The 26,369-nt window shown below is 43.5% G+C and overlaps 2 non-coding genes and 1 pseudogene across 2 annotated transcripts; all 3 read left to right on the top strand.

Moving 5' to 3' along the window:
* The first annotated feature begins 4,524 nt into the window (after positions 1-4,524).
* Positions 4,525-4,597, top strand: Trnaa-cgc (transfer RNA alanine (anticodon CGC)). Its single transcript has one exon. It is a non-coding gene; the product is annotated as a tRNA-Ala (tRNA).
* Positions 4,598-17,608: 13,011 nt separating this feature from the next.
* Positions 17,609-17,681, top strand: Trnaa-agc (transfer RNA alanine (anticodon AGC)). The gene has a single exon. It is a non-coding gene; the product is annotated as a tRNA-Ala (tRNA).
* Positions 17,682-25,394: 7,713 nt separating this feature from the next.
* On the top strand, positions 25,395-25,512 carry LOC126238683 (5S ribosomal RNA; annotated as a pseudogene).
* Positions 25,513-26,369: the final 857 nt, after the last annotated feature.

Genomic DNA, 26,369 nt, shown 5'->3' with positions numbered 1-26,369 from the left:
GTTCGAGGAATAAACAGAAATGCAGTAGGTTGTAAAAGAGATCGTGAGAAGCTCATGGAACGTGTTCAACAAAAAAATAAGAACAAGAAATCTTAGATTATGTTTTTGAAAAAGAAAAGTGATTTTATGGTCTTACAGTGAACGATCTATGGCGATTTGCATTTCAGTTGGAAGAGTAGAGCTAAATACTTCATTGTTTTAACAAACAGTTGGAGACGGCAGGCAAAGACAGCTGCCTGATATTAGTGTCAGGAAGCTTACTGCAGTTGCTGGAGGACAACTTTTAATAAGGACAATGCAAACAATTTTTTGTATCATTAAAATAGTTCAACGAAAATTGTCTCCCCTTGCTCGTCAAATTTATAATATCGATGAAACCATTGACAGCCCAAGAACAACAAAGTACCGGGTGATCAAAAAGTCAGTGTAAATTTGAAAACTGAATAAATCACGGAATAATGTAGATAGAGAGGTACAAATTGACACACATGCTTCGAATGACATAGGGTTTTATTAGAACCAAAAAAATACATAAGTTCAAAAAGTGTCCGACAGATGGCGCTTCATCTGATCAGAATAGCAATAATTAGCATAACAAAGTAAGACAAAGCAAAGATGATTATCTTTACAGGAAATGCTCAGTATGTTGACCATCACTCCTCAACAATAGCTGTAGTCGAGGAATAATGTTGTGAACTGCACTGTAAAGCATGTCCGGAGTTATGGTGAGGCATTGGCGTCGGATGTTGTCTTTCAGCATCCCTAGAGATGTCGGTCGATCACGATACACTTGCGAATTCAGGTAACTCCAAAGCCAATAATCGCACGGACTGAGGTCTGGGGACCTGGGAGGCCAAGCATGACTAAAGTGGCGGCTGAGCACACAATCATCACCAAACGACGGGCGCAAGAGATCCTTCACGCGTCTAGTAATATAGGGTGGAGCGCCATCCTGCATAAACATCGTACGTTCCAGCAGGTGTTTATCAGCCAGGCTGGGGATGATAAGATTCTGTAATATATCGGCGTACCTCTCACCCGTCACGGTAGCAGTTACAAAACCAGAATCATGCATTTACTCGAAGAAAAAAGGCCCGATAACGGTAGATGTGGTAAATCCAACCAATACCGTGACTTTGTCGTCGTACAGTGGAGTTTCCACGACAGTTCTAGGATTTCCGGTAGCCCAAATTCTGCAGTTGTGGGCGTTGACAGACCCTCGAATCGTGAAATGAGCTTCGTCGGTCCACAACACGTTACTCAACCAATCGTCATCTTCCGCCATCTTTTGAAACGCCCACACCGCAAATGCCCTCCGCTTCACTAAATCGCCAGGTAACAGTTCATGATGCCGATGGACTCTGTACGGATAGCATCGGAGGGTACGCCTAAGTGCCAACCAAACAGAAGTGTATGGAATGCCGGTGCGACGTGCGACTACACGAGCGCTGACTTCCCCGTGCATAGACGAACCCGCTACAGTCTCCATTTCTTCCTAAACCGTCTCAGCAGCATTACGCCTTGTGCTCGGTCGGCCACTACGGGGTCTATCGTGTAAACAACCCGTGGCTTCGAACTTCGAAATCATTCTCGCCACAGCTGCATTTGTCAACGAACCTTTACCCGTTCGAATCCCCTTCCTATGGATATAGGATCATAACGCTGAACTAGCACATTCCCCATTCTGATAATACAGCTTCACTAAAAGCGCGTTTTCAGGTAATGTCAACATGCTGCGACTGCTGGCGCATCTGATTCTCTCTCTCTCTCTCTCTCATTACAGCTCCTTTTATACACGATTGTCATGCGCAGTCACTGACGTTTTGCTGTCCGGCGCCATCTGTCCGGCATTTTGTGAACTTTGCTTTTTTTTGGCTCTTTTAAAATCCCATGTCATTCTAAGCATGTGTCTCAATTTTTACCTCTCTATCTACATTATTCCGTGATTTATTAAGTTTTCAAATTTATACTGACTTTTTGATCATCCGGTATTTGCACTTAAAGGCAGACGCCAAGCCGGTGGCGTTACTTCAGTTGAAAGAGGGTTGCTGTCCAATTTCGAAGTATGTACACTGACAAGCCAAAACATTAAGACCACTGCCCACTGCAACGCTGGATGCCGCCTGATGGCGTTGCAGGCACGTGACGCGGCAGCGAAAGAATGTCAGCGGAGCAGAAGAGGATGGGAGATCACCCTAGTAAATGGGGCCGCAAATGGGGAAATGCATTGAGATAAGTGACTTTGACAAAGGGCCGATTATTATTACGCAGTGCCTGTGAACGAGTATCTCGGAAACGGTGAAGCTGGTCGAATGTTCACGTTACTGTCGTGTGCATCTACAGAAATAGGTAGAACGACAGTGAAACTGCCACTGGGCGCTATGTGGTTGGACTTCGACGTCTCTGGAGTTCGGAGGCTTGTCTGCTCTGAAAAGTAGGATAGATGGTGATCTGTGGCATCTCTGCCAAAAGAGCACAACGTTGGTGTACGCACAAGTGTTTCGGAGCACGCCGTTCATCGCACATTGTTGAATAAGGAGCTCCTTAGCAGATCGCACTTACTTGTTCACATGTTGACCCAACGACATTGTCAATTACGATTGCGGTGGGCAGTGGACCATTGCATCAATGGGAACATATTTGCTCTTTAGGAGAATCACATTTTTGCTGTACTAGCTCTTTGGTCGTCTCCAAAAACTCCGCCATGGACACAGGCTGGGGAAGGACTGTTATGCTATGGGAGACATTCTCCTGTGCTTGCGTGGGACCTGTGATAGTAATCGAAGACACGCTCTCAGCTGCGAACCACCTGCCTCCCTTCATGCATGATGCCTTCCCCGGCGGCGATGTTATCTTTCGGCAGCATAATTGTCCGTGTCTCAGAGCCGGAATCGTACTACAATGGTATGAGGAGCCTGATAGTGAACTCTCTTTTGATGTCTCTCCAACCAAATTTCCCTCATGGAAACCATATGGAATCCATATGGAATCACATCATCACCGCGTATGCAAATAAGCGGTCCGTTATTTACGCGATTTGCTTGACCTGTGCGTAGACATCTAATGCCACATACCTCGGCAAACCTACCAACAAACTTTCGGATTCCTGATACGGAGAATCAATGATGTATTTCATTCCAAAGACTGACAAACAACCTATTAAGCACGTGATCTTAATGTTTTGGCTTATCAGTGTATGTCCCCACTGATCACTTTACACCGTTAGGTTAGGTTAGGATAAGTGGCCACTACGCAAGATTTCAGAAAAATGCATATGGGTGTTACTCATTATACATTTTTTACTTTAAATATTAAGTGTGATATACAGGGTGAGTCACCTAACATTACCTCTGGATATATTTCGTAAACCACATCAAATACTGACGAATCGATTCCACAGACCGAACGTGAGGAGAGGGGCTAGTGTAATTGGTTAATACAAACCATTAAAAAATGCACGGAAGTATGTTTTTTTAACACAAACCTACGTTTTTTGAAATGGAACCCCGTTAGTTTTGTTAGCACATCTGAAGGTATGAACAAGTACGTAATCAGTGCCGTTTGTTGCATTGTAAAATGTTAATTACATCCGGAGATATTGTATCCTAAAGTTGACGCTTGAGTACCACTCCTCCGCTGTTCGATCGTGTGTATCGGAGAGCACCGAATTACGTAGGGATCCAAAGGGAACGGTGATGGACCTTAGGTACAGAAGAGACTGGAACAGCACATTACGTCCACCTGCTAACACCTTTTTACTGGTCTTTTTCACTGACGCACATGTACATTACCATGAGGGGTGAGGTACATGTACACACGTGGTTTCCGTTTTCAATTAAGAAGTGGAATAGAGTGTGTCAAGACATGTCAGGCCAATAAATGTTCAATGTGGTGGCCATCATTTGCTGCACAGAATTGTAATCTCTGGCATAATGAATGTCGTACACGCCGCAGTAGATCTGGTGTAATGTAGCCGCAGGCTGCCACAATACGTTGTTTCATAGCCTCTGGGGTTGTAGGCACGTCACGGTACACATTCTCCTTTAACGTACCCCACAGAAAGAAGTCCTGAGGTGTAAGATCAGGAGAACGGGCTGGCCAATTTATGCGTCCTCCACGTCCTATGAAACGCCCGTCGAACATCCTGTCAAGGGTCAGCCTAGTGTTAATTGCGGAATGTGCATGTCCACCATCATGCTGATACCACATACGTCGACGCGTTTCCAGTGGGACATTTTCGAGCAACGTTGGCAGATCATTCTGTAGAAACGCGATGTATGTTGCAGCTGTTTGGGCCCCTGCAATGAAGTGGGGACCAATGAGGTGGTCGCCAATGATTCCGCACCATACATTTACAGTCACGGTCAAGTCGCTCTACCTGTCTGAGCCAGCGAGGGTTGTCCACGGACCAGTAATGCATGTTCCGAAGATTCACTGCCCCGTGGTTTGTGAAACCCGCTTCATCCGTAAACAGGTAGAACTGCAACGCATTCTCTGTTAATGCCCATTGACAAAATTGCACCGAGCTAGATGGCGCAGTGGTTAGCACACTGGACTCGCATTCGGGAGGACGACGGTTCAATCCCGTCTCCAGCCATCCTGATTTAGGTTTTCCGTGATTTCCCTAAATCGTTTCAGGCAAATGCCGGGATGGTTCCTTTGAAAGAGCACGGCCGATTTCCTTCCCAATCCTTCCCTAACCCGAGCTTGCGCTCCGTCTCTAATGACCTCGTTGTCGACGGGACGTTAAACACTAACAACCACCACCACCACAAAATTGCACTCGCTGATTAAAGTCATCACCATGTAATTGCTGATGTAGTGACACATGAAACAGATGAAAGCGGTGACGATGCAGTATGCGCATGACACTACTTTGACTCAGTCCACCGGCTCTCGCAATGTCCCGTGTACTCATGTGTGGGTTCATGGCAACAGCAGCTCACACACCAACTGCACCCGCTTCTCCTGTGACGGGCCTGTTACGGATCCGTTTGCGTGCTACGACCATACCTGTTGTATACAGTTGGCGGTAGATGTTTTGCAATGTGCGGCACGTTGGATGCTCTCTGTCCGGGTAGCGTTCTGCATACACCCTGCGGGCTTCGGCTGCATTTCGTCGACACTCGCCATAGATGAGTATCATCTCCGCCTTTTCAGAGTTCGAATACACCATGGTCACAGTTCCTACAACACTACACTATCACAGACGCCTGGTAACACGGTGTACTACAATTCGAGGAACTGAAACTAATACATAGGTTATTCCTACCGTACACCATTCAGAATGGAACAGGGACCGGGGGTCAGTTAGTGGTACCATAAGTACCCCCCGCCACATATTTTTGGGTAGCTTGCGTAGAGTTAATGTAGATGCCAAGAGGAAACGAACCAATATTGTTCACCGGTAGCCCGCACATGTGGCAACAGGTATGCAACTGTTATTACGGTAGCAAATTGTCGTCAGTTGTAGTGGTCTGTGGTTTTTCGTGTCTGTTTTCCGACACTCACTGAAAACTCGAACGACCTATACCATTTTACAATCACATGCAAAGCTCAGACGTCAGCGATATGCAGTGGGTAGAGAACAGGCCAAACATTTCCTAAAGTCTACATTCTAACAGCTAAGCCGTCTGGCCCTGTAGTTTTCTATTCATTTGGTGACTTTTATTATTCCACAATCAACTATCTTTTGTTTAGCGAGTGACTTCGAAAGGCAAAAGATGTGTTCTTTTTCAGCCAGTTAGACAATAATGGGTAACAAAATTGATTCTATACTTGTTGGCGGAAAAGGGCGGCTCGTAGAACATGCAGGATGTTCCAAGATCTAATCAACAAACTAAATGGAAAGATTTTTTTATGTTAAACAAAATATTAATTGAACATGTTAATGACTTACGCGCAAGAGACGGATATCTCTGATTCTGACTAGTAACAATTCTTCAGCAACTACATTTTACAAACAGCAGTTTCGAGTGAATTTATGAAGATATTCAAATAAAATGTACTGAGCTGTATCACGTGTTTGACATCTTCAACGCAATAAACGTCTAATTCTGTCGAGTACAGCGTCATGTTCTACTATTTCGTGACGTGCAACACTGCTGCCAACCATAAGGTGGTAATAACTGAAGTGAAAGACGCACACCAAAGTTAATAAACAAGCAAGTAGTGTTAAAACAGGCGATCAACTACTGATTTCGCATTACGACCTGCACGAACTATTGAGCGTTTCCCAAAGTCAACATGCCGGCCGAAGTGGCCGCGCGGTTCTGGCGCTGCAGTCTGGAACCGCGAGACCGCTACGGTCGCAGGTTCGAATCCTGCCTCGGGCATGGATGTGTGTGATGTCCTTAGGTTAGTTAGGTTTAACTAGTTCTAAGTTCTAGGGGACTAATGACCTCAGCAGTTGAGTCCCATAGTGCTCAGAGCCATTTGAACCAAAGTCAACACTTTTCTGTGCTCAGACATGAACATTAGGTGGTATCAATAAAAGTGAGCCGTAGCTTGAAACTCGCAGTTCCTGTGCCATGGCTGATCTCCCTACCAACACACATGTTAGTTTAAAAAAATTATATCTAAGAATCGTCTAGAATTGTTGATGAAATAACAGCACATATCAATGAAGAACTAATATCGTTCATTGAGAACCTTCTTAACCGATGCTATTGCGTGATACGCAGGGTTTACCAGAAAACCTCGAGGGATTGTCTAAGATGTGGTGAGGAACAAATCGCGAACATGAACCCGTATCCAGAAACGTCATCCATAAATTCTGCAGAGCGTTGAAGTTATAGGCACTGGCGCTTGCCACTAGGCCACCCCTTCGGCAGCAAAGGAGACTGTACGCTGATGGACCATAAGAGGAACGCCTCGAAATGTTTTTTGTTATTCAGTGATCGCGTCTGATTTCTATGATCGTTAGCAGAGAATATGCTGCTTGGACATACTTCGTTTCCTCTGAATGCAACGCTCTGTTACCGTGGTGGATGGTTTGGAACATGGATTTCCATCTCCTGTTTATTTTTGTCGTGGAACCCTCTAAAATTTCATATGTTCTTCGGTATACAGGAGAAAAATATAGTTCAGATGGAAATCCTTTTACGAAAGTGTCGTCGCATACATAGGGGACAAGGCTTTTCTAACCAGCAGTTAGCTCCTTCTTCTCCATTGGCGATTGTGGCAATATGTCGTGGTCACTGAATAACAAGTAACGCTGCGAGACTTTCCGCCTATGGTCCGCGAGTGTACAAAGTCACGTTTGCTGCCGAATGGGTAGCCTAGTGGCAGGCGCCGTTGCCTCTAAATTCAGCGCCCTGTAGCGTCGTCGGATGACGTTTCCGGACACGGGTTTCAATACTCAAGTTGTTCCTCAAGTATGTCGCAACGTTTCTGGAATATCTTGTTTAAAGCCGCGAGTGCTGATGCTGGCAGTGTGGCGTACAGTTTGGCATCGCTGGCTGGCGTGCTGCGGGTCGCCGGTTCAAACCTGACCACCAGCAGTTGGTTGTCATTCAGTATTTATCATTTGCAGAACGTTCTCGAAATTTATTACGTTTGAGATGTTTCAATATTATATAATGTTAAATGTTTGTGTAAATAACAGCACTCTCCAGGAAGCAACTCTTCTCTGTCTGTAGGTTGGTGTCCACAATAAACGTTCTTTCAGTACAAAGTATTGCATAGCACTGATGAACCTAGTTTCGGATTTGGATTTTATCGTGGTCACGAGGTGACATTGTTTGGCGGAGATGCAGGTTAGTACTAGACAAAATGGCAGGAAGGATTTGACCGAGCTACCATATAAACAGATAAGATGACATGATGTGTTTGGCAAATGTGTAATTTTACTTGGACGGTACAGCTCAGCGATAGATACAGAACAGAAAAGAAAAGTTCAATAGCAAACATGAATTCAAAGCCGAACTGAAGAAAATGATTGATGACAGTCAACAGCAAGTTCTCCTAGTGGAAGAGCGAAAGAAGTGCAGGGCCTAACGTCGTACATACAAAATGTTTTCGCACTATGCCACATTGTGAATCTGAATATGAAACAAGCTGACAAAACCACACACTTCATAAAAGGGGTTTGTACAAGACATTTACCAAGCTCATGTGGTAGAGGATGTCTGAGCAACCGAGGAGTCGGGCGAAAGAAGTATGACCAACTCCCTAATGTGGTCGCTGTAGCTACTGTGAGAGACCAGCATGGCCTTGCCTCTCTTTACACCAGGTAGTGACAGAAGAAATATCTTATTTATGGGAACCAGAAAAATGGCAGCAGGTAATTGATAGTGTTGAAGAAGTGGTGTACCGATCTTAAACACCAATCTCAGGCTTTTGAATGCGCCAGTAACAATAGACTCTGGCAATTCACATTTATGCCGCAGCCCGCAAATGACAAGCCAGAACTTCTCCAAAGCAGGTAAAACCAGATTCTGTGCTAAGAACACTCTAAGACAAAAGCAAAAAAGAAAGGCGAATTAGCCGAATTTGACGAAAATCGGTAGATGTGATATACACTTACAGACAAATAAATCACTGCAGTTTCACAAAAACTGGATAATTTATTTTAAAAAAAGCGTGTGTCAGAAATTGAGCAACTCAATAACGTGCAAGCAGTTATTTGCTTTGGCTCTGATTGATAGAGTTGTTGGATGTTCTCAACTGTGGAGAGATCTGGCGAAGGTTGCTGGCCAAGGTAGGGTTCGGTAAGCACGAAGACAAGCGATAGAAAATCTAGCTGAGTACACGTGGGCATTATGTTGCTGAAATGTATGCCCAGGACGGCTTGCAATGAAGGAAAACAAAACGGGATGTAGAATACTGCCGTCGTACCACTGTACTGTAAGGCCGCCGCGGACGACAATCATAGGAGTCCTGCCATGAGATGAAGTGGCACCCCAGACCATCACTTCTGGTTGTCGGACAGCATGGTGGACCAGCAGGGTCCCCGAATCTCTCACCAACTGAGAATGTTTGGAGTATTATGGACAGGGTCCTCCAACCATCTCGGGATTCTGTAGGGTAGCCGAACCGGTTCAGAAAGGACAGATTTGTGTCATTGACAAAGAACAGGATCTGCTACCCCTGCAGATAACACAGGGGAGGAAGCTGGAAGCTATTATCGAACTAATAACAGGACCTGCCTCAGCAAGGAACAACAAAAAAATAGCTCTGAGCACTATGGGACTTAACAGCTGAGGTCATCAGTCCCCTAGAACTTAGAACTACTTAAACCTAACTAACCTAAGGACATCACACACATCCATGCCCGAGGCAGGATTCGAACCTGCGACCGTAGCGGTCGTGCGGTTCCAGACTGAAGCGCCTAAAACCGCTCGGCCACTTCGGCCGGCCAAGGAACAACATTTTGCGTTAACTTTCAGATGGGAGAGAAGACACACCAAGTGGCCTATGGTAGAACAATGTATCAATACTGGGAATCATCTATCAATTATCAGTGCTAATATACAATGTCACCAGCTCAACGTCGGATAATCCAGGACGAAGTGAAGAAGATGCTGCAAAATGACATCATTGATTCTTCAGAAAGTTCTTGGTATGCTCCTGTGGTCCTTGTGAAGAAGGCACAATCCTTTTCTTTGTTAACAACCGACATCTGAACAAAATCACGAAAAAGGATGCATACACATTGCTATGTATTGATGACATCCTAGATTGCTTGAAAGGATCAAGGAATTTTCAACTATTGACATGCCAACGATCTATTGGAAAACCAAGGATCACGAGGCTGATTGAGAAAGGCTGCCTTCATAACTCGTGACAGCATCTATGATTTCAAAATTATGTCATTTGCAGTACGTAAAGCTGCAGCCGCATTCAAATGTGTGATGCACAACCTGCTTCGACCCCTTAAATGAACTGTATGTTTTTGCTATTTGGATGATACTGCCGTTTCCTCAAAGACATTTGAAAAACATTCAAGGAAGCTGACAACTGTATTGAAGTTGTCAGACTGCAGGACTCCACCTGACTCTGAAAAGGTTGTCTTCGCTGTCCAAGATATAAAAATCTTGAGGTATCTACTGAATGGCCATGGAGTCTGTCCTGATCCCCAGAAAATAAGAGCACTTACAGATTTTCCAATGCCTCGTAACATTTGTGATGTGAGAAGTTTCCTGAGACTGTGCTCGTTCTATGAGCTATTTGTAAAGTATTTCTGCACCAAGGCATGTCCCTTGCAATAACTGCTGCAGGGAGACGCCAAATTCTCCCAGAAAGAAGAGAAAGAAAGCTATTTCTTTGGTCTTAAGGAGACTCTAACGTCCTAGCATTGTATGCGGAGAATGCCGAGACAGAACTTCATACTGACGATTACTGTTATGGGAGAGGTGCAGGTCTAGAAAAAATTCAAGAAACTGCTGAAAAGGTGATAGCTTATGCTTCCAAGTCTGAGAGGAACTATTCTGAGTAAGGGTGCGTTGCTATGGTCGAGCGATCAATAAGTTCCTGACACATTAGTTGGCAACCCATTTACTGTTCTGACAGACCACCATTCTCAACACTGGGTCAGTACCTTAATGGATGCGTCAGGTCGACTGGGAGACGAGCACTGAGGCTTCGTGAGTATGACGTCACAGCTGATGTAGTGTTCCGCGGTCGGCAGGAAACAACTAACAATCAATTTGAACATACTTTATTGTAATTAAAGAAAAACGCCTTCTTGGCATACACTAAGTGTTCAACGCAAGAGCAAACAGAAAGAACGACACAACTCTTGTGGTGGCAAACCAGATAAGGAAACAAGACAGTGGAAGAAGGTATTGACCGAAAACTACTCTACACAATACAACGTTCTACTACAATGCTACGGCGAGTGAATACACTACTACGTCTGGCGTAAGTAGTACTGGCCGGAGGTGTTCCTGGCGGTTGGTAAACACTGCAGGTCTGATGGTCTAGGCGTGTTTATAAAGCCTGGTCGGTAGAATGCTACATGAGTCATATCACTTCCGATTGGTGGAACAATGTCCGTGGTTATTTGGGAAGTATGCTATTGTTTCTGTCCACTAGCGATGTTTCTCTCTGCGCTCCTGAATGGGGGTTGGCAACACATTTTGCAAGTCGGTTGTGCGGGCCCTCTAAAAATAAGGGGCCGCTACGAGAGCAGACTGAGACCCAAGTTCACCAACTGCCTTTCAAAGAATCTTTTGCATAACATAGCAGCGTGGATGAAATATATAATGTCGAAATGACCGACATTGCTGCTGAACAGTGGGTAGATTCAGCACTGCAGAAACTGTAAAAGCTTTGAAGAAGTTGTAACCATCCAAAGGAGGATTGGAATTAATAAACGAAACATTGCATAAGAGGAGCTATTATCAAATAGGCTGGAAGTGGTTACTTATCATCCCAATTATTCTACTACCAACTATCGTGAAGTAACCCTATCACATCTGTGAAGACTCTACACAGTATCAGATGCAGGTGTCACTGGTCAAGTCTCAAACAATCCGTTAGACGCTATGTGAGCCACTGTAAGGAGTTGCAACGACGGAAACGTGTGCAACATTACCTCTGGGCCACATGGTAGCAATCCCTCCTGCAGAAGCGCGATTCTTTCAAACAACACTTAACCTCTGTTGAGGTTCCAAATTTTCAAAACAGTACTTACTTTCAAAGTACGCCTCGTACTTTGGGCCCTATGTATCCTTCATCGCTTTTTGGACGTCACACATGAAGTCGAGGATTATGACTAGTCATCAAGAAGACAGAAATACAGAAACATCGTCCACATCTTGCTTATTAAGCCCTACTGCTGTCCTGAAGCCCACATCGACAGTGGAAGGTTCAAGGAAACTGAAGACCCACTCGACAGTCGGGAGACTTCGACATGATGCTCGTCATAGTGGAGAGTCGGTGACAACGCAACCGATAAGTGAGGATCCGCCAGTGCTGGTATACAGAAGACCATTGAGTAATTATAGGTGCAGGGTGCTGCAGTAAGTTTTAATGAAAATGTCTGGAACAACCAGTCGCTGTTTCTCCAGGAGAAGGAGCAATGGCGCTTGCCGTGGTGCTTGCCGTTTGGCATAGCGGTTAGCGTCACAGGCGGCCATGCTGCGGATTGACCACTGAAGCCCAACACCAGCTGTATTTGTTGTTTGGTAAGCATTATTTCTGAAATACTCTCAAAATATATTAAATTTGTAATGTTTTTATGTTCTGGGATAGTCGATGTCTGTGTAAATAGCAGTATTCCCCGCCCTGGATTTCCTTTCTATTCTGTATGTATGTTGATGTCCGTAACGAACGTGATTTCAGTGCTAAGTGTCCTTACTTCATTGATGACTCTGCCGTCGGTTTTGGACTTGACTGTGGATTGCGATGTGACAATATTAATTTCTTTTTGCAACAGACCAGGGGATAATGTCTCCAACACTTTTCAAAGTATTGAGTTGGTACATGTTCTGTCACATCTGCCGTCTACATAACCCTGCTTTTCCTTCATCTTGTTATTTTAGAAACATGCTTTTGCATTAACAATATGCCAAATTTAGTGCATTAATCTCCTTTCATTTTAATCATAACAACAGCTTGCTTCCTTTTCGATTGCGATAGTTGTACGAAGGACGTTCACTAAGCAATGCAACATATTTTTTTCTGAATGGAGATTCGTTTAATTCAAGATTTTAATACACCATATTATTCCACACACTTTTGGGCCACAAAATCCTACTTTTCAACATATCATCCGTTCAATGCGACCGCATTACGCTATCTTACTGGGAGGGTCTGTATGTCCACATGGTCGACGAGGTAGCCAACGTATTGCTGCATCAGTAAGCTCCTAGTCATCCACGTACTGCTTCCTGTGGAGTGCATCGTTCAATGGGCTAAAGAATAGAAGTCGGAATCTGCGAAACCCAGGCTGTCAAGTGGATGAGGAAAAACAAACGAAGTTTTGTGAGATCCTCTCACGCTTGCAGACTTGTGAGAGGCCTTGCGTTGTCATGGAGAAGGACAAGTTCTTTTGCATCTTTGGCAATGAATAGCTGAAGTCCAGAATGAGGTTTTCACTCTGCAGCGGAATGTGCGCTGATATGAAATTTCCTGGCAGATTAAAACTGTGTGCCGGACCTAGACTCGAAAGGCAAAGGTCCCGAGTTCGAGTCTCGGTCCGGCACACAGTTTTAATCTGCCAGGAAGTGTCATATCAGCGTACACTCCGCTGCAGAGTGAAAATCTCATTCTGGAAACATCCCCCAGGCTGTGGCTAAGCCATGTCTCCGCAATATCCTTTCTTTCAGGAGTGCTAGTTGTGCAAGGTTCGCAGGAGAGCTTCTGTAAAGTTTGGAAGGTAGGAGGCGAGGTACTGGAAGAAGTAAAGCTGTGAGGACGGGGCGTGAGTCGTGCTTCGGTAGCTCAGTTGGTAGAGCACTTGCCCGCGAAAGGCAAAGGTCCCGACTTCGAATCTCGGTCCGGCACACTGTTTTAATCTGCCAGGAAGTTTCAATAGCTGAAGCCGTTTCTTCAGTTTGCTGAGGGGAGCGAAATACACGTGAGAATCTATCGTTGCACTATGAGGGAAGACCTCAAACAGAATAACCCCTTCGGAGTCCCATAAGACCGTCGGCATGTCTTTACTGGCTCTGGGTGCAGCTTTGAACTTTTTCCTCAGAGGAGAGGTGGTTTGGCGCCACCTCATGGATTGCCGTTTTGCATCCGGTCGAATTGATGAACCCATGTATCGTCGTTTGTGACGATGTTCGACAAAAAATTGTCAGATCAGCCTCGTAACGCGCAAGCAGTTCCACACAGATAGTTCTTCGTAGCTCTTTATGGTCTTCTGCTAGACTGCGAGGAACCCAGCGGAGACACACCTTTGAGTACCCCAATTGCTCGACGAATGTGTCAGCGGTGTCAACAGAGACGTCCAGTTGTACAGCGAGATGTTTTATTGTGATCCGCCTGCCTGCCGGTGTGGCCGAGCGGTTCTAGGCGCTACAGTCTGGAACCGCTACGGTCGCAGGTTTGAATCCTTCCTCGGGCATGGATGTGTGTGATGTCCTTAGTTTAGTTAGGTTTAAGTAGTTCTAAGTTCTAGGGGACTGATAACCTCAGAAGTTAAGTCCCACGTGCTCAGAGCAATTTGAACCATTTTTGTGATCCGTCTATCACTTCGAATGAAAGCGCCCGCACGTTCCAACATTTTAGGAGACACAGTTGCTACTGGCTGGTCGGCATGCGGCAGATCGCGAAGGTTTTCGAGACTCTTTTGCGATGATGACGGATTCCTCGCCCAAAAACTCACCGTCCTTTTTTCACTGCACATTTTTAAGCATCTGTAAATATATCCGATGCTCTGGTTTTCCGCCAGAAGAAACTCAATAACACCTCTCCGCTTGGAACTCCCCCACGTATGGATAGATGAAGCTATATGGGGTGAAGCGGCAATATTTTACGACGTCCAACAACAAATTCTACATCAACACCTACATAGATACTCCGCAAGCCAACATACGGCGCGTGGCGGAGGCTACCCTGTACCACTACTAGTCACTTCCTTGCCTGTTCCACTCGCAAACACAGCAAAGAAAAAAAAAAAAAACTATCTGTACGAGGTGCGAGAATAAAGTAATGAAACTTATTTTCTTTGCAAGATGTGGCAACCCTGCAGGCTTGCATAGGCACAATATCTTTGACCTTGGTCTATAAGCTGCTTCTAGTATAAGCGGCACATCGATGGAACTGCTCAGTCCTGAGTTGTGCTTTAATAAGTTAGCACGTGTTTGTGTCTTTCGTCACAGAAATGGAACAGCGTAATATTGCGCAACGGTATGCCATTTCTTTTTGCGTTAAATTGGGTGAAAACGCGAAGACAACTTACTGTAAGCTTCAGAAGGCTTCTGGAGAGGAGGTTATGTCAAGAGCTCAAGTTTTTTGTTGGTATAAAATGTTTAGTGAAGGCAGAACGAATGTTGAACATGAAGACTGCAGTGGACGACCATCATGCTTGTGTGCTTCTTTGATTCCAAGGGAATTGTTCATAAACAGTGGGTGCCTCCAGGACAAACAGTTAACCAATATTACTACAAAGATAATTTAGAAAGACTTCGTAAAAGAGTTCTTCGTGTCCATGCCAACATTGCTGATAATTGGATTCTGCATCACGATATTGGGCCATCCCGTACTGGTCTATCAGTACAGCAATTTTTGACTTCAAAACAAATGTCAGTACTACCACAGCCACCTTATTCACCAGATATCGCTCCGTGCGACTTTTTTCTATTTCCAAGAGTCAAAACGGCGGTCAAGGGACACCATTTTCAAACACCACAAGATGTCCAAAAAGCTGTGACGAGGGTCTTGGAGGATATTACAGAAGATGAGTTCCAGAAATGTTACCAACAATGGCAGAAGCGCTGGAAAAAGTGTGTGCAATCGGAGGGGAACTACTTTGAAAGAGACAGCACTAAACTTCACTAAAACGGTAAGCAACATTATTTTTCACATCAGTCTCATTATTGTCGCACCTCATATGCCTCCGTATTAGCCCTACTTTCTCGTATCTTATCTTCGTGATCCTTCCGCGCAGTGCATATTGGGAACAGTAGAATCGTTCGGAAGTGAGATTCAAATGCAATTCTCAAAATTTTCTCAACACTGTTTCACGAAAAGAACGTCGCCTTCCCTCCCGGGATTCTCATTTGAGTTATCGAAGCATCTCTGTAACACTTACGTGTTGTTCGAACCCGCCGGTAACAAATCTGGTAGCTCGGCTCTGAATTGCTTCAATGTCTGCCTTCAATCCGACCTGGTACGGATCCCAAACACTCGAGCAGCACTCAAGAATAGATAGCACAGTCTCCTATATGCGGTCTCCTTTACAGGGAACGATTCTTTCTTAAAATTCTTCCAATCAACCGAAGTCGACCATTCTCATTCCCTACCACAGTTGTCACATCCTCGTTCCATTTCATATCGCTTTGCGACGTTACGCTCAGGTATTTAAAGACTTGACTGTATCAAGTGGGACACTAGTAATACTGTATCTGAACATTACAGCTTTCACCTTCCCATTCATCCTCATCAACCTAAATTTTTCCACTTTTATAGCTAACTGCCATTCATCACACGAACTAGAAATTTTGTCTGTCTTGCATCTTCCCAGTCGCTTAGCTCCGACACCTTACCGTACACCACAACATCATCGACAAACAACAGCAGATTGCTACCTACCCTGACCGCCAAGTCATTTATGCATATACAGAACAACAGCGGTCCTATCACACTTCCCTGGGGCATTGCTGACGATATACTTGTCACTGATGAGCACTCGCCGTCGAGGACAAGAATTCTTCGAGCGACTCACATGTCTATGAACTTATTGCATATGCTAATACTTCCGTTAAAAACCTGCAATGGGGGCACAGTGACAAACGTCCTCTGGAAGTCTAGGAATACGGAAGGTGCCTGTTGCCCTTCACCCATAGTTCGCAGGATATCATGTGAGTTAAGGGCAAGCTGAGTTCCGCATGAACGATGCTATCTAAAACCATGCTGATTCATTGACATAAGATTCTCAGTCTCAAGGAAGTTTATTACGTTCGAAATCAGAATATGTTCAAGAATTCTCCAGCTAATCGAAGGTTGAGATAGACTACTGGCATGTAATTTTGCGGTTACATTTTTCTACACTTCTTATATACTGGAGTCACTTGCGCATTATTCCAGTCGTTTGGGACTTCGTGCTGGTCTAGAGATTTACGATAAATGCAGGTTAGGTAAGAGGCTAATGCCGTTGAGTACTGTTTGCAAAACATGGGATCCCATCCGGACTTGGTAATTTATTTGTTTCCAAATCTTTCAGCTGTTTATCTACGCCAGGAATGCTTATTGTTATGTCGCCCATAAGGGAGTCTGCCCGATGGTGAAATGGTGGTTTGCTTGTACAATTTTTCTGTGTTAACAATTACCTATTTTCAACCGAAATTAACCGAGGAACAAAATGTGTTTCATTACTTATTGAACATCCCTTGTAAAGTGCTTGCTTTGTTAGCAGAAGTAACAGTATTTACCTAGTGCATGCGAAAAATGATAATTACACCGTAACATTACCATGATTCAGGATAGGGTCATGTTTTTCAGCTGAACAATGATCTTTCACTTCTTATAATTAAATGTTTCCCTGAGATATTTAAATCTCTTTTTATTACCTATGATGATGATGGAAGCAAACGAAATCCATTAAAATTTGTACTGCGGTTGGGACTCGAAACTGTGTCTTTTTGCTTGCTACGCAGAAATGCTAACCATTACACCACCGTAGTACGATAGCCAATGGTGCTGCACGAAGTACCTAAGCTGAGTGCCCTCCCCAACACAAGCTTCAATTCATTTTTCCCTTACATATTGTCACTACTGCCAGGGCTCTCCGATATTGGCAAGCACCCCAGCATTGGACGTAATGGAACGTCCTTGTACCACTGGGGATCTTGCAGGTCTTAAGTTCAATGCTGGGGTGCTTGCCAATATCGGAGAGCCCTAGCAGTAGTGACAATATGCAAGTGAAAAATAAATTGAAGTTTGTGTTGGGGAGGGCACTCAGCTACGTACTTCCTGCAGTAGTGTTGACTATCGTACTGTGGTGGTGCAATGGATAGCATTTCTGCCTAGCAAGCAGAAAAACCCGGGTTCGAGTCCCAGCCGCAGCACAAATTTTAATTCATTTCGTCTGCTTCGATCACTATCTTTCACTTCGTTGTGCCCTAAGGTCTGTCCGCTCCTTCACGCTGGATATCTGTAGCACTGCATCAGTCTGTGGTGAGGTCCCCTCGTTACGTCGTTCAGAGAGTCATTGTGCAATCTAGCACTCATTCCTACTGATCAATTCATATAATGGTCACAAATATCAATAGTCGACGCTACAGCCCGCATCGGAACCTTTTGCTAACTTTCGACCACTTCCTCAGTTCCTTCCACATACGGTAATTTCTACAGACGTGTTTTTTGTACAGTTCTTTTAAATTTCTTTCCTAACTTTTGAGAGACAGAGAAAGTAATACTGGAAATAAGTCATATTTTCCCTTTGTCACCTACTTCAAAAAAGGCAAACTCCCATGAGGCCGCTACAGGGTAAGGAGCTTGAAACTAGGACCGAGACGTATTTCCCTCGCTTACATTCTAAACTGTCACTGGCCACGAGTGCATTACTTTATGCTGAATGCCTGATAAAAATGAGATATTTTGATCAAATCAATCTCACCGCTCACCCCCCCCACAGATTTTTGATTACCGTTCTCTCTGCAAAGACGTGACGTAACGCTGCGGTCATGACAAATTCGATTTCGTCTGAACTTATTTTGATGTTAAGTTTTTGTTTAAAGTATCTCTGATAAAGATTGAACAGGGATATACAGTCGAGTGCTGGAAAAAATCAGTAGGTTCGTTTTCTTTTCACTGTTGTCATGGTACATACAGAAAAGTAAGACAGTAAATGTTAAGAGATCTATTCTGCAATGCAGAATGGTATCATTTATATTCATCGAAAACGTGTAAATGTGTACAGAATTCAGTGCACAAAGAACCAAAAGAAATAAATGTCTTTGTTGGTCTGTCGTTCGTGAATATCTATTTTGTTCTGTTTTGCGACGTATTTTGAGGTCCGTTTCTCTATTGCTCTCTACATTTCCACGTAAGCAATGCTAAGGATTTATACTTCTTTAAATTTGTCACTTCATGAAAATTTAGGAAATACAAAATTTTAATACAACATTCTATTTAGAACAAACAAAGAACGTTTTCAGTATAGAAGACCCATTATTGTTGCAATACTTTCTTGAGAGACAGGTTGACTTATCCAAATTTCACCGAAACAACACTTTGTGGTCAGTTAAAAACATCTCATGTTATTTGCCAAACCTGTACTTCACCGAGGAAGTAGCCGTATGTCTGAATTAGTGTCAGTTTTATTTACTTGCGACTGGTCAATGTATCATGTGTTACTCTTTACGGTCCTAAAATTGGTTCGACGTAACTCTTTACGATAGTCAATCCTGTGCAAGTACCCGTTATATCTTCAACCTGTAGTCAAATTAAAATTATAGTCTGTATTTCATAGTGTGTATTCCAGTCACAATTGTCAAAAGCTTTTTCCTGATTCTAAAAATTCTGTAAATTTAGGTTTTCCGTCCTACAGTCTGTCTTATAACCTCGGGTGTTTCTACATTTCTATGCAAACCAGTCTCATCGGCTGACTTCTGCCAATAGTTCCACAATTCCCTAGCTAATTTGTGTACACAAATTATGAGACTTTTCTTTTTTCTAAAGAATTACTGTAAATGACCATTTATCTCTGTTACACAAATGAAATGCAGATATATTTTTAAATTTACCCTCTCTCCATTTTTCTCAGTCAGTCTCACTTTCTTCACCCTTTCTTCCTTACTAGTTTTCTATTACAGTTCTATTCGTCTCCTCTCCTCTTCCTCCACTGCTGTTTCATAGTTGTTCTGGCCCACATTTTAAAATTACTTGACTGTAATTCATTGTTATTACTCTGCCTTTTACATACGAATATCAATTGTTTTCTGTACTATTGCTTTTACTGTTCCCGTATTAAAAGTACATCTTATAACATGTCTGTAGTAATCAGTGTGATTTAAGAGAACGCTTCCTGAACTAAATATCGTCAATGTAAATAAATAAATAAAAATTGTTAATACTTATACATCTACCACATCTATCACTGTAGCTCTTGAAATAGATAAACGTGCTGCCGTTTCCCCGAAACAACAAAGGAGAATGCTCTCCCTCTCAAGAGGCTAAACCCAGCATCCAATGCACTCGACGTGTGTAGTAAACCGCTGGCAATAGAGCAGGCAAGATATATCCCACACGGAAGCTATTGCCTCGACGACGGTGCTCTTGTGAAGTCCTTCTATTTTACTGCACGGCAGCAGAATTCTACTGTGTGTGTGTACAGCCTGTGTTGAGGACAGAGCGATGTTGACAGCAAGTAGTCCGCGGCCTTGCCAGTTACGTGTCCACTGGCACATCTCCCTTGTTGTCCCGAATACTGCCGTTACTTTCACCCCTGGCTGACTCACATGCTGGTCGAGTAGAGGTGGTTCCTAATGGGCTACAAATGAAACTACTAACTGGGCGCACGTCATTCAGCTGATATCCTCAACGGGCCAACCTCATATGTACTTGAGGAATGTCAGTTTCTTCGACAGACGGGTTATCATGTCGTTCATGTCTCCGAATCCTCTGCCAGCTCAGACACGTCTTTCACAATCTGCGGCGCTGACATATTACTTCTGTCCACAATCACGAGTAGACAATGAATTTATTTCGGTGTACCTTGTTGATACTGGATTTATCTCGCGTTTCGGTTTTTATGTTTTCTTGTAGTTATCACCAAGACTTTCATACTTCTATCACAAAGACCACAAGTACTGATTGTACTACTTATTTGATTTTTGTCAGAATCACAGCTTCTCCCAATTTCTTAGCCATTTTCCTTTGATGTAATTTAGATCCAGTCATGTTAGTTGAAATGAATTCATTTGCTACGGTTTTTCTCCTAAGTACGACATTCTCTATTTTACTTGCAGACCTATTCCATAGTTCTTATTTTGCTTCTCTTATTTTCACATCTACGTCAATTCGTTCTCTATTCTGTCTCAGGACGAATCAGACTGTTAGAGTCGTGTCTCGGGAAATTTGCTTTCATACCAACAGCTTTGTAAGCATCCTCCTTAGACATCTGAAAAGTTTTCATATTCCACTTCTGTATCACTTGATGAAGACAATGTGAAACGTCCCCTTAGAACAAATTATACAAGATTGTGCTTATCCTGACACACAATATTTTTTAGCGCAACGCAATCTGACTTTCAAAAATCTCTACAAAAGAATGGCCCTCACTAACATTAACCTATACCTTTCACAAATCACTTACCTCACAAAAATCTTCGTTACTGGAACTACTGCAATACAGCGAGCGCCACTACTGCCAGCTAAATAAAAGATTCAAACTACGGAAGGCACTAACTACTGATAGGCATAGTTAGCAAATGAAAAATTTTAATAGAGAACAAACAATGTATTTACCTTAATAATGTTGAAAACTCATACATAACAGATCATTGTATATCTTACAAATTTCCAAACTCCGCCATCTCTCTCCCCACATCCACCACTGCTGGCGGCTCACCTCCAACTGCGCAACGCTACGCGCTGTTCACATCCAGCTGCCGCTGCCCAACACTACAATGGCAGACAACAATGCAAACTGGCCACAGACTGCACACAGCACAGCCAGTGATTTTCATGCAGAGCGCTACGTAACGTTGCCAATAAGAAAACATAAACAGCCTACTTACAAATGTTACAGCGCCTACCTCGAATGTTTGAATATTTAGAATGAAATTACAATGAAATCACTACGCTTAGCTGCATACAGGCTTGATATACGTCAACGGGGAGAGTCGAAAATGTGTGCCCCCACCGGGAGTCGAACCCGGGATCTCCTGCTTACATGGCAGACGCTGTGTCCATCGGAGCCACCGATGACACAGGAGGATAGTCCGACTACAGGAGCTTATTCCTGGCATGCCTCCCATGAGACCCACTATCCCAACTTATTGTACCGCACTATATTCATAGTCTCCCTACCTATTATATTGCCGGCCGGAGTGGCCGTGCGGTTCTAGGCGTTACAGTCTGAAACCGAGCGACTGCTACGGTCGCAGGTTCGAATCCTGCCTCGGGCATGGATGTGTGTGATGTTCTTAGGTTAGTTAGGTTTAATCAGTTCTAAGTTCTAGGTGACTGATGACCTCAGAAGAGTGCTCAGAGCCATTTGAACCATTTGAACCCATTGTACTCATTATTCGCTGTTTTTTACCGATTCGGACATGTCCGAAAGAACAGATACCATCTTCATATATATTGAATATAAACACATTAACAACAGAGTTTTAGTTGAATGCTGACATAAAAAAACTGGAAATTACTTGCAAATAACAAATTTCAAATTATCTCTAATTTGCACATGGTTAGGATTTTTCACATCCAAAAATAAAAATAATGGCTTCCCAGCATAAAGATGCAGTACGTTCCAATGCTATATTTGATCATTCCCTCGAACAGCTGACCTACTTCAATTATCATGGATTCAATTTGAATATCAATTTATATGAGACACCTAGAAAAAACACAATAATTTCAGTAAGATACGTGAAGAAATTAAAAAATTCCTGAATAACGATGCAAGAAAGGCTATAGATACAAAGTTCTGTAAAATAATACTCATCCCAAAATTCCTATATGGTAGAGAAATTTCGAGCGTCTACTGAAGTGAGATTTCTTTTACCTTTTAGAAGACGTTATGCGGTACATGGGATAAAGACATAAGAAACTAAATATATGCTATGGAATAGGTCAGTACATGGGTACTGAAGTTATAAAAGTAACCATGTAACTCGTTTGATGCCGAACCCAATGACTCGAAACATTAACAGACCATAAGACGAGATCCTGAAAAATCCAGGAAACAATGAGTGCCAGAACAAGCTGCATAACCTCACGCTCGAAAGAAGGCGATGATGATAGTGGTGATGATTTTCTGGCGTGTACTACAACTAACTACAGACTTCCACAATATACACTGTGACAAAAGTCGCCGGCCGCGGTGGTCTCGCGGTTCTAGGCGCGCAGTCAGGAACCGTGCGACTGCTACGGTCGCAGGTTCGAATCCTGCCTCGGGCATGGATGTGTGTGATGTCCTTAGGTTAGTTAGGTTTAAGTAGTTCTAAGTTCTAGGGGACTGATGACCACAGCAGTTGAGTCCCATAGTGCTCAGAGCCATTTGAACCATTTTTTTGACAAAAGTCGGGAAATACCCCTCAACATCGGATCTCCTTGTGGCTGGCGAAGAGCGGGAACTCGACGTGGCATGGACTAAACAAGTCGTTAGAAGTCCCCAGCAGAAATACTGAGCAATGCTGCCTCTAAAGCCGAACAGAACTGCGAAAGTGTTGCAGAAGCAGGATTTTATGCACGAACTCGTCTGCCGGTTATGTCCTATAAACTTTCGAGTGGATTCTTGTCAGCCGATATAGATGGCAAAATCAGCACCTGAATTATCCAGAATGTTCTTCAACCCAATCGAGAAAAACTGTGGCCCGGTGACATGACGTCGTTTTTTGGGAACACGAAGTCCATAAATGGCTGCAAATGGTCTCTAAGGAGCCGAACATTGCCTTTTACAATCAGTGAGCGATTGAGTTGGGCCAGAGCACACAGTCCATTCCACGCAAACACAGCTTACACCATTATGAAGCCACCGCCAGCTTGAACAACGTGGGTGCATGGCTTATTGGGGTCTCCGCCATGCTCGAACAGTCCCATCAGCTCTTACCAACTCAAACCGGGACTCATCTCACCAGGCCACGGTTTTCCAGTCGTCTAGGCTCCAACCAATATGGTCACGGGCCTAGGAGAGGCGCTGCAGGTGATGTCGTGCTGCTAGCAGAGGCACTGGCTCTGAGCGCTATGGCACGTAACTTCTGAGGTCATAAGTCCTCTAGAACTTAGAACTACTTAAACCTAACTAACCTAAGGACAGCACACACATCCACGCCCGAGGCAGGATTCGAACCTGTGACCGTAGCGGTCGCGCGGTTCCAGACTGTAGCGCCTAGCGAAGGCACTCACGTCGGTCGTCTTCTGCCATAGCCCATTAAGGGGCTCCGGAAAGGCTCAAAATCATGAAAAGTTCAATTTTTACTTTTTTGCGTTTTCTGAATCTGCAGACTACTACCTTTTAATAGATATATAATTTATTCAATTCCGAAGACTACAACTATTTGTAAATTTTTTTTGGAATGTGTTCTACATGGGCGTGACCCACTGTGGCGCTGTTAAGCTGCTGTCAAATGGTGTTATTATTAACGTCCGTGTTCATCAGGTACATTTTAGTGATGTGACATAAAGTATGTGTTGTGGCTAACCTGTGATGGTTCAATATATATCGCTGGTGTGATTGTCGATTGTTTCATGTTTATTTACTCTGTCGTTATCTCGAAAATATTCGTAATTAATTCTGTTTCTTGAGTCTCTGTTTTGTTGAAGTATAATAATGAGTAAAAGTAAAGTTATTAGAAATCCTCTGAAGGCTTTTAAGAAAAGGAGAAATGTTGGAAAGCCAAAGGTATTTAGAAATATGGGAATGAAGATAGGTTCTAACATGGTACGAGCGATGCTTGCTTTAGACAAGGAACGTCTTCGGGCTACAGACAGGGCTGTAAAGAGTCTAGAAATACAAGCAAGAGTAAACAGGAGGAGGAACAAGAGGAAGCTGGAGGAGGAGTTTGCAGAGGATGAAGATAATCCATCCTATGGACCTGGAATGCACTAAAAAGTTAATCCAATCTTTGTCGCTCGATTCCCAAAACTTTTATTTTCTCATACTAATTACATGTTTTCTAAGGATCTTCCAAACAGATTTGTTTCAACCTTTCAGTAAATGTTACACAGTACCTTCTGCATAATTTAACACAGCCTTTTTCCTAAAAACTGTATATTTTTGAATATATAAATAAAAAATTGCAAAAAAATGTTGTGAATTTTCATTACAATTGAAAAAAATCATCTTTAATAACTGAACTAAAATTTTGTAAAATCCCTGTGTTAAGTTGTAGCCCATATTCCAATAAATAATCTGTAAAAAGTTCAACTTCCTACCTCAAATACTTTGTGAGGAAAGATGTAATTTATAAGCGTTATTTTAACATTGCAAGTATAGGGCGTTCCGGAGCCCCTTAATATCAAATTTCGTCGCACTGTCCTAACGGATACATTCACAGCACGTCCCTCATTGATTACTGCTGTTATTTTTCCGCAGTTTTGCTTGTCTGTTAGCACTGACAATTCTACGAAGTCACCGGTGTTATCTGTCGTCAAGAAAAAAATTCCAAAATAGAATGTCACATGCGTCTAGCTGCAACTACTAGCCCGCGTACAAAGTTTGTCAGTTCTCGTCGTGCGGTCATAATATCGTCGGGAAACTTTTCACATGAATCACCTGAGTACAAATGACAGCTCCATCAATGCGCTGCCCTTTTGTAGCTTGTGTACGCGATGCTACCGCCATCTGTACATGTGCATAAAGCTGTCCCACGACATTTGTCACATCAATGTATAACAGCTACACTGTACGGAGAACGTAAGTGTACTTCACCACATACACAATTCAGGGAGATGTCGGGACTGTTCCACTGGTTTAGAGTCAAGACCGATTTTAATATCTATACTTGTAAAAGCTGAGTTCTTTCTCAGTGTATAATGATTTCGACATCATAAGGGCGTTAACTGTAATCGCCTATCCTTTTTTTCGTGTCAGCATACTAATATTGACGGCCAACGGCCTTGCCGCAGTGATAACACCGGTTCCCGTCAGATCACAGAAGTTAAGCGCTGTCGGGCTGGGGTAGCACTTGGATGGGTGACCATCCGGTCTGCCGAACGCTGTTGGCAAGCGGGGTGCACTCAGCTCTTGTGAGGCAAACTGAGGAGCTACTTGACTGAGAAGTAGCGACTCCGGTCTGGGAAACTGACATACGGCCGGGAGAGCGGTGTGCTGACCACATGCCACTCCATATCAGCATTCAGTGACGCCTATGGCCTGAGGATGACACGGCGGCCGGTGGTCGGTACCGTTGGCTCCCTATGGGCTGTTCTGGAGGAGTTTAGTTTAGTTTTATACTAATATTGACACATTCTCGTTCCAATGTAACGACGTTGAGAATAAACCTAAGGCATGCCTAGTAAGGAAATCAGTGTACCTCCCATAGAACCAGAAATGTGAAAATTTATCCTCTTCTGCCTCCCAAAATACGTTTAGCAATAAAAAATGTAAACTTCATTTTTAGTTTTGTAGTTTCAAATTTACTAGTAGCATCAAACCCGATGTGTACCACCATAGACTTGTTTAATGGAAAGACATACTAAGAATGAGATTAGAATAATATGAAAAATGTCAACTATAGTAGACGAAATAAAAATATTTCCTGTATAAGTTTTTCCACTTCCTTTTTCAGAAGATAACGAATAATAGCACTCTGCTGCACATTTCAGTGGGGGTGCAAGCGCATTAATCTACACTCCTGGAAATGGAAAAAAGAACACATTGACACCGGTGTGTCAGACCCACCATACTTGCTCCGGACACTGCGAGAGGGCTGTACAAGCAATGATCACACGCACGGCACAGCGGACACACCAGGAACCGCGGTGTTGGCCGTCGAATGGCGCTAGCTGCGCAGCATTTGTGCACCGCCGCCGTCAGTGTCAGCCAGTTTGCCGTGGCATACGGAGCTCCATCGCAGTCTTTA

The sequence above is a fragment of the Schistocerca nitens genome, chromosome 2, assembly GCF_023898315.1.
Source record: "Schistocerca nitens isolate TAMUIC-IGC-003100 chromosome 2, iqSchNite1.1, whole genome shotgun sequence".
In the NCBI taxonomy this organism is placed as follows: domain Eukaryota; kingdom Metazoa; phylum Arthropoda; class Insecta; order Orthoptera; family Acrididae; genus Schistocerca; species Schistocerca nitens.
The sequence above is the reverse complement of the archived record's forward strand: the minus strand, read 5'-3'. Positions and strand labels throughout refer to the sequence as shown.